Below are 13,446 nucleotides of genomic sequence, written 5' to 3' on the forward strand. Positions count from 1 at the left end.
AAAATGACAAATCATGCCTATATATAAAATAATATAATATGATGTTTATCATGTGTTACTATAAAATATATTTCGGATTTGATAACCATTATAAGAAGAAAGAAAAATTAATACTACTTCAAGAGGATAATGACCGTCGTGCCTTTTGAGCGTTATTAAACTGGGTTGTGGGGTTACGTGTTACAGCACATCTGGTCACGGTTAATGGGCAGATGTATGGGGTTTCGGGTTTCCGAATTTTGAAAAGATTTCGCGTGTTTTAAATGTTACACTTCTTGGGAAAATATTCACTAATAAGTAGTGTTTGGCGAACATTCATATATACCAGAACCTACAAAGACATGAGACAACTGCATAGGGCATTATGAAAAATCCATAAATAATATTGTTTTGTGTACATGTTCAAACTATCGTGTAATTTACGAGATTTCTGTAAGTATGATCATATAGGTTGTCACTTGTCAATATTTCAACTCAGAGTTCGCTTTGCTATAATGCTCATTAGTTATTTTAGTTATATTATACACAATAATTGGATATTACAGAAACCATATATATTAAATTATAATAAATCAATAAGTTGCAAGAAGATTGATGTAGGAAAATATATTAATAACGCTCGATTAGACATTATTACTTCCATCATAATCAGTATCACCTTAGAAATCAATGCGATACCAAATTCGATACTTACAATAAGTAAAATAATAAATAAATAAATAAATAAAAAAATAATAAATAACGTACATGATAGGTACATCAATGTATATATTATGATCGTCAAGTTTATTGATTACTTGATATAACTTTTTATAAAAAACTATTTAAACAATTACACCTATTATCCTTATTTATTTTATTGGTGCTTTTAAATAAAATGTATTCTTACGAATGTCTTGATGTTTCCTTTAATTATCTTTTTAATAAAATTTATTAAAAAATATGATTTAATAATGCATTAATAACTCAATTATACTCATATTATAGAATAGTTTTGTAATGTATACCTACTGAAACATTATAATATGTTGATACCTACCTAATGAAAATTGTTTCAATTTTAATACCTACCAATTCATTTTTTTTGAGATATTTATAGACATTTTAAATTTAAGTTTCTTTAGGTTGATAGGTAAAATTTTTATTTTTATTAAATGTAATAACAAGTTTTTTTTAAGTTAATCAATAGGTTTTAAGCAATTTAAAAATATCAAAAATTCTCAAGAGTGTAATTTTTATAAACGTTAGCAGTTCAAATGTTTACCAAAAATTCGTCAAATATACCACGGTTTGCAAATTATTTTGTGTTGCAGGATTTTAAAAATATAAAAATAAATAAGTTTAAAAAAATTTTTTTACGAATTTGGATATAATATTATTAAATGTGTTGTGTTATAGTTATTTTGTTAGAATTAAAAAATATATCTACCGTTGAATTAGAAATATTTCACTATTATTTATATTATTTTTTATGCTATTTTAAATGTATTTACCAGGATCCAGGGATGTATAACTGTATTATAATTTTTGCACATTCAATTTTTTTTTTTTTTATAAGCTGCAACTAAAATATATCCATCCCATAAAAAATTGCATTGTATTACTCGCTAAACCTCCAACAAAATCAGAAGTGTTTTAAAGAAATTACCAATAGGTACTTATGTTGACCATTGCCGACATGAATAATAATAATTTATTCAAAAATAAATTTCTTTTAACTGAGCTACAGAAATAAATTGTTAATTTTTATAGGCAGATACGGTAGAAAGAAAAATATGTGAATTTTGTAATTAACACAACTATATTATAATATTTAGACACTCATTAAATTTTTTAGTGTCTCTTAGTGACATTGTGACGTGCGTTGCCCGTAAATCCACGTGAAATTGGTTCCGCAATTAAGTCAAATAATAAAATTATGAAAACAAAACCACATCATTATCCATTATACTATGTTTGTTTGTTAAATGTATATATTTCGTACTGTCATTGATTGTCATCGAAGATAAGCCATTTTCAATGTAAATAATATTAATTATTTTTCTTATAATAAAATTATAAAAATTAAATATGTTTATCAAATCAAATAACTAATAAGTATAAAGCTTTAATACTATTGGTAGCGTCGTTGACTATTACCGTTTTCTGGGAAAAAATAACTATTACTTTGCTAGAAATAAATTAAAACAAAATCCAAAATATACAGCATCCAAGAGTGGGACGCGCTTCTAGCTTCTTTGTTTAAGAGGATGTAATATCCGCATGTGCTGTCTCCGTCTTACAAGTGCGTGACGTAGCAAATTTTACGCTCAGCAGAACACAGCTATGTTAGTTTAAAATTTGGAGTGAATTGACTTTTGATAAAATTTAAAGATAACATTATTATCTAGGGCTTCTCATAAGCTTTTTATTATATTTTAATTTTAAAGCGAATTATGAGTATTTTAAGATATACAAACAATTAACAATTTTAAAATACTTATAATACTCATTTTAAAATAAAATATAATAAAAACGAATGAGAAGCCCTAGATAATAATGTTACCTTTAAATTTTATTAGAAGTAAATTCACTCTAAATTTTGAACTAACAATTGCAATGTTATGCTCTCGTAAGACGGAGACAACACGTGCGGGTATCACCCGGAAGAACCGAAATGGTTACAGACATAACTAAGAAATGAAATTTCCAACACATAAAAAAATTAAAAGTAGATTTTTAGCTTGAAATATCGTTTTTATTTTTTCGATATCAGAATGACCAAAAAAGTTATTCCAGTTTGAAAAACACAAATAATACATTTTGAAACAATAAGAACTTTTTTCGTAAAGCCATATCAAAAAAATAAAAACAATATTTCATAGATAATGTTCTCAGCTATATTGTATATCAATTTGGATTCCTAGCTATAATTATAGCCTTAGTGGTTTATCCTGCGTAAAACGTAAAACAGTTTTTGCTCTTGTACATCATTTGTTAGACAGAAAAACAACCCATGACATGCGGGTTCGTTTGTCCTCTTAATTAAATTATGGAAAATGCTGAAATCTATATAAAAAATTAAAGCGGACTTCATCCACCTGTGCCCACCTTTCCCAATTCGAACATTTACGAAAAATGATCAAAAATCGTGGTTTGCTTTTATGATAATTATTGAAAATTTAAAGTATTTACGGTTATTTGTTTTTAATTTACAAAAAAAAAAAATTATCTTGTTAAAAATTTGTTTTGAGTAAAAATTCTAATTAACCCTTATTATTTTTCTTTTACTCGATTATTAAAAAAATTACTGATGATTACTTACGACTCCAAAAGTATCAACTCGATTCACATATATCAGATCAAAAAAAGATAATGAAGTTGAATATCGATGTATTTGTCTTCCTATAAAAAGTGTATTCAGAAGTTTGGACACACACAAAAAAATAGCACACATTTTTGTAAAATCAATACATTCATCGCTTCGCCCATTATTAAAAATAAATTCGCATTCATACTAAAAATCATTAAAAATACGAATTGTATAAAATATAGTAACAACCTAACATTTGTTTCATATGGTTTGGATATAAATTATAATTTGTGTGAAATAACTTTATAGAATATACATATACATTAAATATAATGTATTTATTCATGAATATTTAAAAAAAATGTTCATATAATGTACTTATATATATATAGTTATATAATTATGGTACAGTTGATAATTTACTCGAGTGTTCGATAATAATTTTGGATATTACACATATTTTTTAGATTTTTACTGTCCTATGGTGGGCCGGTGAAAATTTAATCACGGACCCCATTTAGCTCGCTGGCTGTAGTTTAGAGACCCCTGATAGAGGGATGCTTTGAACTAATTTTTAAATAGGTTTTTACTGCACGCTATAAATAATGTTTGAGCTTAGTTGTTTTTAGTTATATATTCTGTACTTACCTACATTACTTATTTAGTGTATAATAATTATATATTATATACAATGAAAATGAATTGACTAATAATTCAATATCTACCTATTTAATGGTTTAACATGAATACCTTGCAATTGAATGTTGATGTTGTTGAAATATTAAAAGTAACATGATTTAAAAACTTTTTTTGTATTTACTTTTAACGTTAAACTAAATTTTATAGTTAGTGAATAACTTATTTTGTAGATTTCCTGACCTTAGATAATATTGTAATCACGTTTTAATGACTAATGGACCATGGTCTATATTGATCATATTAAATTATATTTCATTGAATGTTAAAAACCACAGTCACAGTATAAATATATAATTTTAGTTAACCTACTTTACCTGATCAAAAATATTATTGGAATCATGATACGTTACTTTAAGTTGTGAAGAACGCTATTCTTGGTAAACTACAATGATTGGGTAAGGTCAGGTATTATAAAATCGTCTCATAGATATAGAAAATTATACATGTTTTTACTTCTCATACATTAATATTAAGAGATCAAATTTAAAGTTGTGATTGGTAATATTTAAGTAATTTTTAGAGTAAATTAATGAGCGACGAGAGCAGTTTCCGTGGGCCTAAGCTGAGATTATTTTTTAAATATAGTATTTATGCTTTGGCTATAATCATCATAAAACAATTAACTTAAACTGAATACCTTTATGGAGTTGTAGTACTGTAGTATATCATATTATAAATGAGTGAGTAATTAAAAAGTAATATAAACATTATAAATTCATTTATACATTAATACTTTATATAATTCTACCTCGTGAACAGAAAAACATTTGTTGAGTAATATGATTTATAATCAATGTTGTTAGCTGTATACAAGGCAAAAATATTTTTATTTTATTTTATTTTTTTTTTTTTGGGGGGGGGGATTAGTATAATATTTTTTTTCTTTGAAATTTTAAAATTTCAAATGCGATTTATTATTTTCAAGATGTGTTTGAATCCTAATCCTGCTGGTAACCGTCTGTATAGGTGGTATTTAATTTATTAATGACTTCTAAACATTTTTTTTCTTAAAATATTTACAATATGAAAATCATATTCTATTTTTGAATAGTCATCTAGTAAATGATATATTTATAATACTTTTTGAAAATTTGACGATAAAAAAAATACTTAATAATATATATTTATTTTGAGAGTTTAACTAGATATTATTGTATCGTGTTTTCAAATCCCTAGTTGGAATGGTACAATATCACGTTTTTGTTTAAAAATATTAAGTAAGTAAAAATTATAAAATATAAAAATATTTTTAGTGGAATATTTGTAACTATAAACATGTTGAGTAATAAAATAAATGCAAATTTTTAAAGAATATTTGTACTTCTAAAAGTCCATAAGTACATGACGTATATTTAATACTTTTTAAGTGCACTAATAAATGCTGACCCTATTTATTTTATTAGTGATTATGCAATTTTCAAATTTTTCAAACAGCAAATTATTTTGTATTTGTGTTAATTTATCTTTTCATCCTAGTATTCTTTATAATTTCACACTGTAATATTTTTAGCAGTTATAAAGTCGTTTTATTAAATCAATAATTATTTATTTGTTAAGAGATATTAATTAATTAATTAATTTTAATCTAAATATTTACGATGAAAATTAATCTAATATTCTAATTTATTTAATAATTTAATTATAACATTAACTAACTTTTGTTAGTTTAAAAGAAAAACATTCTTAAGTTAATGCTCTTCTTTGCGTATAGATACACAAATTGTTATATATACATCATAATACGGATAACACTTACTTTATTTATTTTCAATAATTTTAGAATTATATATAATACTTCGACTAATTAATGTTTACATAATTACATATTATATAGATTTATAAGCTATTGGTAAATTATTTGAGGGGTAGAACCTTTTCCATCACTATTATTTTAGTCACAATAGGTAAAAAGTAATTTGTTCTCCCCCCTCCAAAAAAAAGATTCATCTTCCACCACTCTATTGAAATATATAGAGTTTTATACATTTTATTGTCAGTTATTGTAGAAATCCTAGGTATTGAAGGTAATTTTATTTATTACCTATTTATTAATTATATTAGCCATAATTAATTCAAATTAAATTAAATTTTTCAGTTTAGTTTTATTAACTAAAATATTAAATTAATTGAAGTTTATAGTGGTAGACTTTTAATTAAACAATATGGTGAAATTAAATAATTATACAACTCTTAGAATTAAGTTTGTCTCAATTTATTTAAAAGGCAGATATTATATTTTGTAGTCAACAGATTCGGTATTGTATAATGATCAAGTTCTATATATTATTAGTCTATTGACTTCTATAGTCCAATACTTTCAGTAAAATAAATTACTTTATTTTTATTCAATAATTATTGCCACAAAAACCTTTAGAATTATTACTATCTATTATTGGGGTGTCCTTTATATTAATTTTTAGTTATTCCGTTCCATATAATATGTATTTTAACTTATTCGTACCCATTCAATGAACTATCACGTGCAGATTGACAAATGTGCATGTAATAATTTGCGACAGTTGAAATATTTGTCCGAACATCACGTACTATGGTAAAGTCTTATAGTTTGTATTGGTACAATAAACATTATACAGTGAAGAACAATAGTTAAACAATTTTTTTAGACAATTTTTTTCTTCTTTCCCCTACCATAAGATGCCCCTCCTAACAAGTTTTGTGGATCACGTGTGTATCTATACATACATTTGGTTTTGGAAAAATTATATAAAGTGCATTGCGTTTCGGCCATATGAGCTATGATGTCCTCGTTCATAAGTATTATTTAAATGAACCTGATCTAAGTATACGTGGTTTACGGATTGTTTAATGTGTAAATTATTGGTACTAATTAAAAATCAAATTTTACTTACCATTCTGTATACTGCTAATCATCGGGTATAACGTTTGTGAGTAGAAAAAATGGTATGTAATATAAGTATTAATTTCTAATAATAATAAAATGGGAATTTAAAAAAAAAACAATTATTTTTGAATGAATATAACAATTTTTCCACCTTATATATTTATTAAGTATTATATAATATGTTTAAAATTTAATTATTTGTATATATCTTCAATAGTTTTCGTTAATTATTTTAATAATATTTAGATTCTTAAAGAATATTATGGAAAGTCAACAATGATTTTAATAACCATTAATGTACATTGTACATACTAATGTATGTATTTCGTTACTAGTTATGGTATTTTGTTTTGATATTTAATTTTCTATATAAAATCATACTTTGGAGACATGCATGTTGCTGATAAAATAATACTGAATGTGATATTTGTAATATCAAGTCTCTTATATGAAAAAGGCGCAGAACAAAAGGTGATCCTTATTATGATATATAGGTAATATTGTCGTGATATAACAATTAATTCTATTATAATGTCAATATGTAAGAGTTCAAGAACTAATGTTATTTAAACTTATGTACTGTAATAAGTATTGACTAATGTCTAATGAGTAATGACTAATGATTTGTTGTAATGTAAATCGCAATTGAAAAAAAAAATGTAAGTAATACTACGTTTTTAACTATTGATTACAATGATAACCCATATACATATATTAAATTACTTTCATAACAAAAAAAAAAAATTAAAAATTAACAAATAGTTAGACTTATTAGATATGATGATTAGTGAGGTAGCAATTATTATTAGATTACAAAAATTAATACAATAAAATATAAATCAATTAGGGAAAGAAAATAATCATTTTTTTTTGTTAAATTTTATAGTAAATATCTTAATAATTTTAAAGGATATTCCTTCCTGGCTGTACCTATTCAGTTCTGCGGTACATGCACATTGTTTATGCTACACTCCTAATGTACTTGATAATACCTACCTAGGTATCTTAAATTTTTAGTTTTTGGTAGCTACTAAAATATAAATTCCTCCTATTTAAGATTTATCCCAACTCTTTTTTTTTTATGTCGTAATTACACACTTAAAATAATAAAATATCATATTTTAACCATCCACTAAGTTCAGTATATATATGTTACGTATATCATATACGTGATGGTTTCTTTTCGAAGACCATCACGGTGGTTCGGGTATTTATATAATATAGCATACACCATATGTTATCACCACCGTCTCGTTGCCGTTACCATTATCTGATAAAATCATCAAATATATTAAATATCTCATAACTGAAATGTCTAGGAATAATAATAATAATTGACCGATCAACCTGATTAAAATTGTGGATACCTACAAATATCATTTAGATCATCCAATCTAACATGAAAACTGACGAAAAAATTCACACAAAAAATGTAAATTTAGACAAAAATCCTAATGAAGTTTCAGATGATCATCTTGTTACAAACACGCCTCTCGACTCAGATCAGATGAATAATCCTGCAAGCAATTACCCCCTCCAATTTTCGTGAGAGGCTTTGAAGAATTTTCTGAATTATGCAAAAGATTTTAATCGATTAACATTGTAAACTTTGTCTGCATGTTATTCACAGATCGTCTAAAAAAATTTAAACCAGATTTTTACCAAAGCTTGTTTCGATTATTTTAAGTTTCACTACCTTGTTGATCAGAAAACAATATTGAACGTTAGGTTAAAATCCGATAATAACATCGATTGATCTATAAATAATATAACAAATGTTATTCCAATCAGCAGCAGGGTTATTCAAACTGACAGATAAATTATCACCATTTAAATCTGACATTCGTATCACTCAATGCTTATATAGTGGATAAAAGCAGAGTAGAATCTCTTTTCTGACATAATCATTTTTCTTCAAACAAAAATAATTATAATAAACTTGCTAATCATCTAAAAAAAATGTTGGCCAAATACAAACCATTGACGTTTGAAAGTTTGTAACAGTCTGTCTCCAAAATATGACGGTGATAAAAAAACCATGCAAATACAAATCACCAAATCTTCCGATAGTCATGCAGATGGTGCTATTTTTAGCTCTGACTTAAATAGATCTAAATTATTTAAAATGTATATATCTGACAAATTTTAAATATCCAACCACTTCACCCGGCAATAGTATCTACCTACTGTCTCCTGATAATGTACGTGTTGTTGCCAAGTCCCATAATTCTCGACTTCCGATATTTCGTTCAATATAACACTTCATACCGAGCGAAATTAAATATGTTATTTATGAGTAGCCTTAAATAAATCCTTTGCTTTCGATCTCATCATTGAAGGTTAAGTCAATTTAGATACCTACCAAATAAGCAATTATCTACCCAACTCATATATATATATATACTTTATAATTTATTTTTCTTTATCATTTTTGTTGTTACTTTGGAAACTATCTATTATTTTTAACTTAAGTCTCCAAGATTCGTCTAATGAACTGGCTGACATTGTATCTTTTTTCAGTGCTATAAATCCATATTCGTATTTTTCAAAAATTTGTAAAACTCATTCTAAACAAAATTTTACTACGTATTTCCAAAAGTCCATTTTACCTGATCATAAATTTGGATTCCTTTTGGTACATCTTAATAATTGTACCGAGTGTTATAAATAGATGTTGATGAGTACCTTATTCATTTAAAACAGCCCACCCTATTTAAATACAAAATACAAAAAATAAATTATCGCATCATCCACGCTTACTAAAACATTTTGTAATATGCAATAAAATTTCAAATTATTCAAAATATCGCATTAATACAATAATTGTATTGTATTAATTAATTGAATTATTAATAAATAATAAAAAAAATAATTATTATTCAATTACCTACCTTATTCTAATTACACATTATTTTCGGATCTCAAGATGAAAATTGTTAGAGAATGGTTCAAATTATATATTTAAAAACATTTTCGTAGCAGTTTAATTACCCTCTCAGACTCAATTATAAAAAATTTAGGTAGAATTCTTGGTAATCCATCAAGATGTCTTAAACGGAAATGGTATCGTGTCCTATTACTTAACGATCAAAAACATTGAGAGTTAAAAGTTGATTTTAATTTTAATGGCGTGACAAATCCAATAATAGGTAATACCTAATTTTATTTTTATAAATATAACATGTAAGTATTTAACCCACAGCTTCTTTTTTAGGTATTAGTATATTAAGATTATTTTTTCATCTGTATTGAATATTATTAATAATAACGGGTTTTAATTATTTATTAAATATCAAACTTAAACATAAACAAATTAATAATTCATTTTTATTTCATTGAATATCAACTTATTTCTTACCTTCTTAATAATATATTATAATTTAAAGTAATAAATTACTAGTATACTTACTATCGATAAATACTGTCAAACTTAATATGCTTATTATTTTTAAAATCGAAAAAAAATTAATTTGCTATAAATATATACCTATATATTGCAGGCTGTTTAGCAGGAATTGAAAAGTTTAATTTTAATATAAGAGTAACGCAGGTCGCAGTTGCTATAGTGATCGATAAAGCAATTATTGATTTACACATTTTGTACTTCCAGGTTCTGACGTAATAGTTTTATAATCGATAAAAATTCTTTGGCATAATCATAAATAATAGCTTTTAACCCATGATTTAGACTTTTTGTTATAAATTAATATTACATTCTACTGGTTTTAAATATGTAGGTATGTTATATAGTTTTATATCAATTAGAAAAGAAATTAATTTTTAAATTAGTGCATGTAGTCGTTTAATTAGTTTATAATCATTCATCATTTATAATCACATGCTTTGGTGTAAATATTGTATTTTTTGTCCTTTTAAAATTCAAAAGTTAAAACGTCTTAATAATACATGTAACTTCTAAAGATATTTTGATGAATTTGGTGGTACTATCAAAATTAAATTTGTTCCTTATGTACCCTATCTAATCTTACAAAATGATTAACTACTAAGTACGAAATTTAATTATGCGTATGATTATTTTAAGTTTATTAACTACTTTAATGTGTTATGAACCTGAAAAATAATGACACACAATTATATTACTGAAACCCAAATATTTTTACTATAGGTACTACGTTACACAATTTATGTATCGGATAACACAAATGTTATACACAAACGATTCGTTTAACTGTCAGATAACAACTATTTTTAAAATAAAAAGAACACGAGCTTGTTAAAAATATCCCATCAGTTAACAAACAATAATAATATGAGAAAATAACAATCGTTCAACAATTATCGTTGTGAAACGTTAGATATTTGATACTATATATTTTTGGACGTTTGGATGTATTGTATAAATTAAAATATATCAATAAAACAAATTAATATTGACTATTCGAATGTGAGTCATAATATGTATATTGCATATATTTCCTATTGCATTTTCTTAATTCTTATTAATAATATATTCTATTATATTCTGATATTTTAAATGCATAATTTGTGTTACAAAATATGTAATGGATACACTTGGTCATATTGATAGAATACTGTCGTTAATTATTTGGTGAGTAATATATTGGCGTATTTTTATTACCATTTACCATTGATTCAACTTGATTTTTAATATTTTAGATACATTATATTATAATATAAAAATACAAAATAACTTCATAAACACTAAATACTAGATGTAATTTCTTTCTTGTTCATTACGATAGAAATACTAATAATTACTTTTGGCACGTTGAATAATAAAAACTGCTATATAAATATTTTATACATGGTATTGTTAGTATATTAAATATAATAGAAAACGAAATATTGGTTTATTTGAACGAGATAATTATTTTTGAAACATAATATGAAACTATTAAGACAATAAAATATTTTAACTGTAAATTTAATGAATAATTAAAAAGTACTTATTATATCGATACTGATTTTTTTCTAGTTTTATTACTCAATAATGTTTGATAACTTATTTTCCAATTATATCATATACATTTTTTCTCCATAAGACCTGATACTGTATTTCGAAACATATTGTTATTAGAATAAAATATTTTATACATTACTAAACTATTATACTAATATAGTAAGATTTGTTACAGTATTGTACAATCAACATACTGTCGTTATTATTTATTAGTCGTTAGTGGTCAGTGATCATTGATCATAATAATATTAGATTGTATGTCTGTATTCAGTATACCTAACTATCTAAGAAATGCCACGAGTAAATGCGTCGAGTTACACGTCTTACACATCTTTTAATTGTAACACTGTGTTGTATTTACTTTAAAGCTGATAATAAATTGGTAATAGACAATAGTTTACCAATAATAATGTACATTATTATTGATTGTATGCATTGCATATATCTATAAAGTACACTAAACAAAAATAAGAATAAGTAAAAAAAAAAAATTTGTAGAACCAACGAAGGCTGACTTACTAACTTTTCAACATTTATCGGTATTTTTTTCCCTTAGAAAAACTATAAAATACTACTATGTGATAATAATTAATATTATTTTATTGTTTTAATTGTATACTCTATTTTTTAAAAACTAACATATTATATTATTTATTATGGACAAAATTAAATTTTCCCAATCATCTGAAGGAATGTTTTAATCTCTTAAAGCACTCCTTCTGGACTGAAGTTTTCTCAAAAAAGGATTTTAAAATGAACACATAAGTCATAACACTCATAACCGGAGCTTGATGCATTTGAATCTTTTTTTCTAATGCCCACATCTATACAGATATTTGATTCATGAAGTATAGAATTTAATGGTACAATTTTTCTTTTTTTAGGGAATTTTATAATTTACAGTAATTTTTCAGTATTTTTGGCGCATTTTTCACATAAATTTGCATTGTTCTTATTGAAAGTTACACATGCAATTTCCATTAGCTTGTCGATTATCAATGTTCATCATCTTTTTTTTTGCCATGAAACAAGAAATTCGACGAAAAAAGAAATTTTACTAAAAGTAGTATTTTTTAATATATAGTTTTATTTAGTTAAACAAAAAATAAATTTTAATAATTGTTGTATCATAACAATATTTATCAATTTTTACATCATTTTATGCATTTTTTATATATTTTTAGATCATCAAGTTCTGGGCCTTAGTCATATCAACACAATAGTTTGTATTTTAGATACCTAATCGATTCTGAGTGAAGCGATAAATGTATTGGTTAAGTTGGTTTTAGTTATTTTAACTTTTTTTGAGATAATTATAGATATTTTCAATTTAAATTTGTTTTTAGTTTTTTTTCAAAAGTTGTAAAGACATTTTCGCTGTGTCATAAAGATTTAAAATTAAATAGACGGTGAGTTCAGATGTTTATATTTTAACTATAAAATTTATAAAAAATTTAAGGCACAGTTAAAAAAAAAAGTATTTTAAGTTAAAATTTGGACAAAATTAGGTATTTATACGACGTACTCGTATAACAATTTTAGTTATTTTGCTGTGATTTTGTGCTTTTTTATAATATTTTTTATGCGATAATATTTGTGGGTACTTGAAAATTTTAACGTATATAATAACTAATAAGTTATTAATTATTA

At 24.5% G+C, this 13,446-nt stretch overlaps 1 protein-coding gene across 2 annotated transcripts in view; it reads left to right on the plus strand.

Moving 5' to 3' along the window:
- Window positions 1-13,446, plus strand: part of myo (growth/differentiation factor myoglianin) — a 37,356-nt gene that overhangs the window by 4,267 nt on the left and 19,643 nt on the right. The window contains exon 1 of one of the 2 annotated variants that reach the window (XM_089219287.1): window positions 6,741-6,913. The exons of the other annotated variant lie outside the window; for it this stretch is intronic. The gene's annotated coding sequence lies outside the window, so the exon portion shown is untranslated. Of the gene's footprint in view, window positions 1-6,740; window positions 6,914-13,446 lie in introns of those variants that run through there. 2 annotated transcript variants of the gene reach the window in all.

This window comes from Diuraphis noxia, unplaced genomic scaffold, assembly GCF_037042655.1.
Source record: "Diuraphis noxia isolate RWA-SAM2 unplaced genomic scaffold, SU_Dnox_SAM2 contig0002, whole genome shotgun sequence".
NCBI lineage: Eukaryota > Metazoa > Arthropoda > Insecta > Hemiptera > Aphididae > Diuraphis > Diuraphis noxia.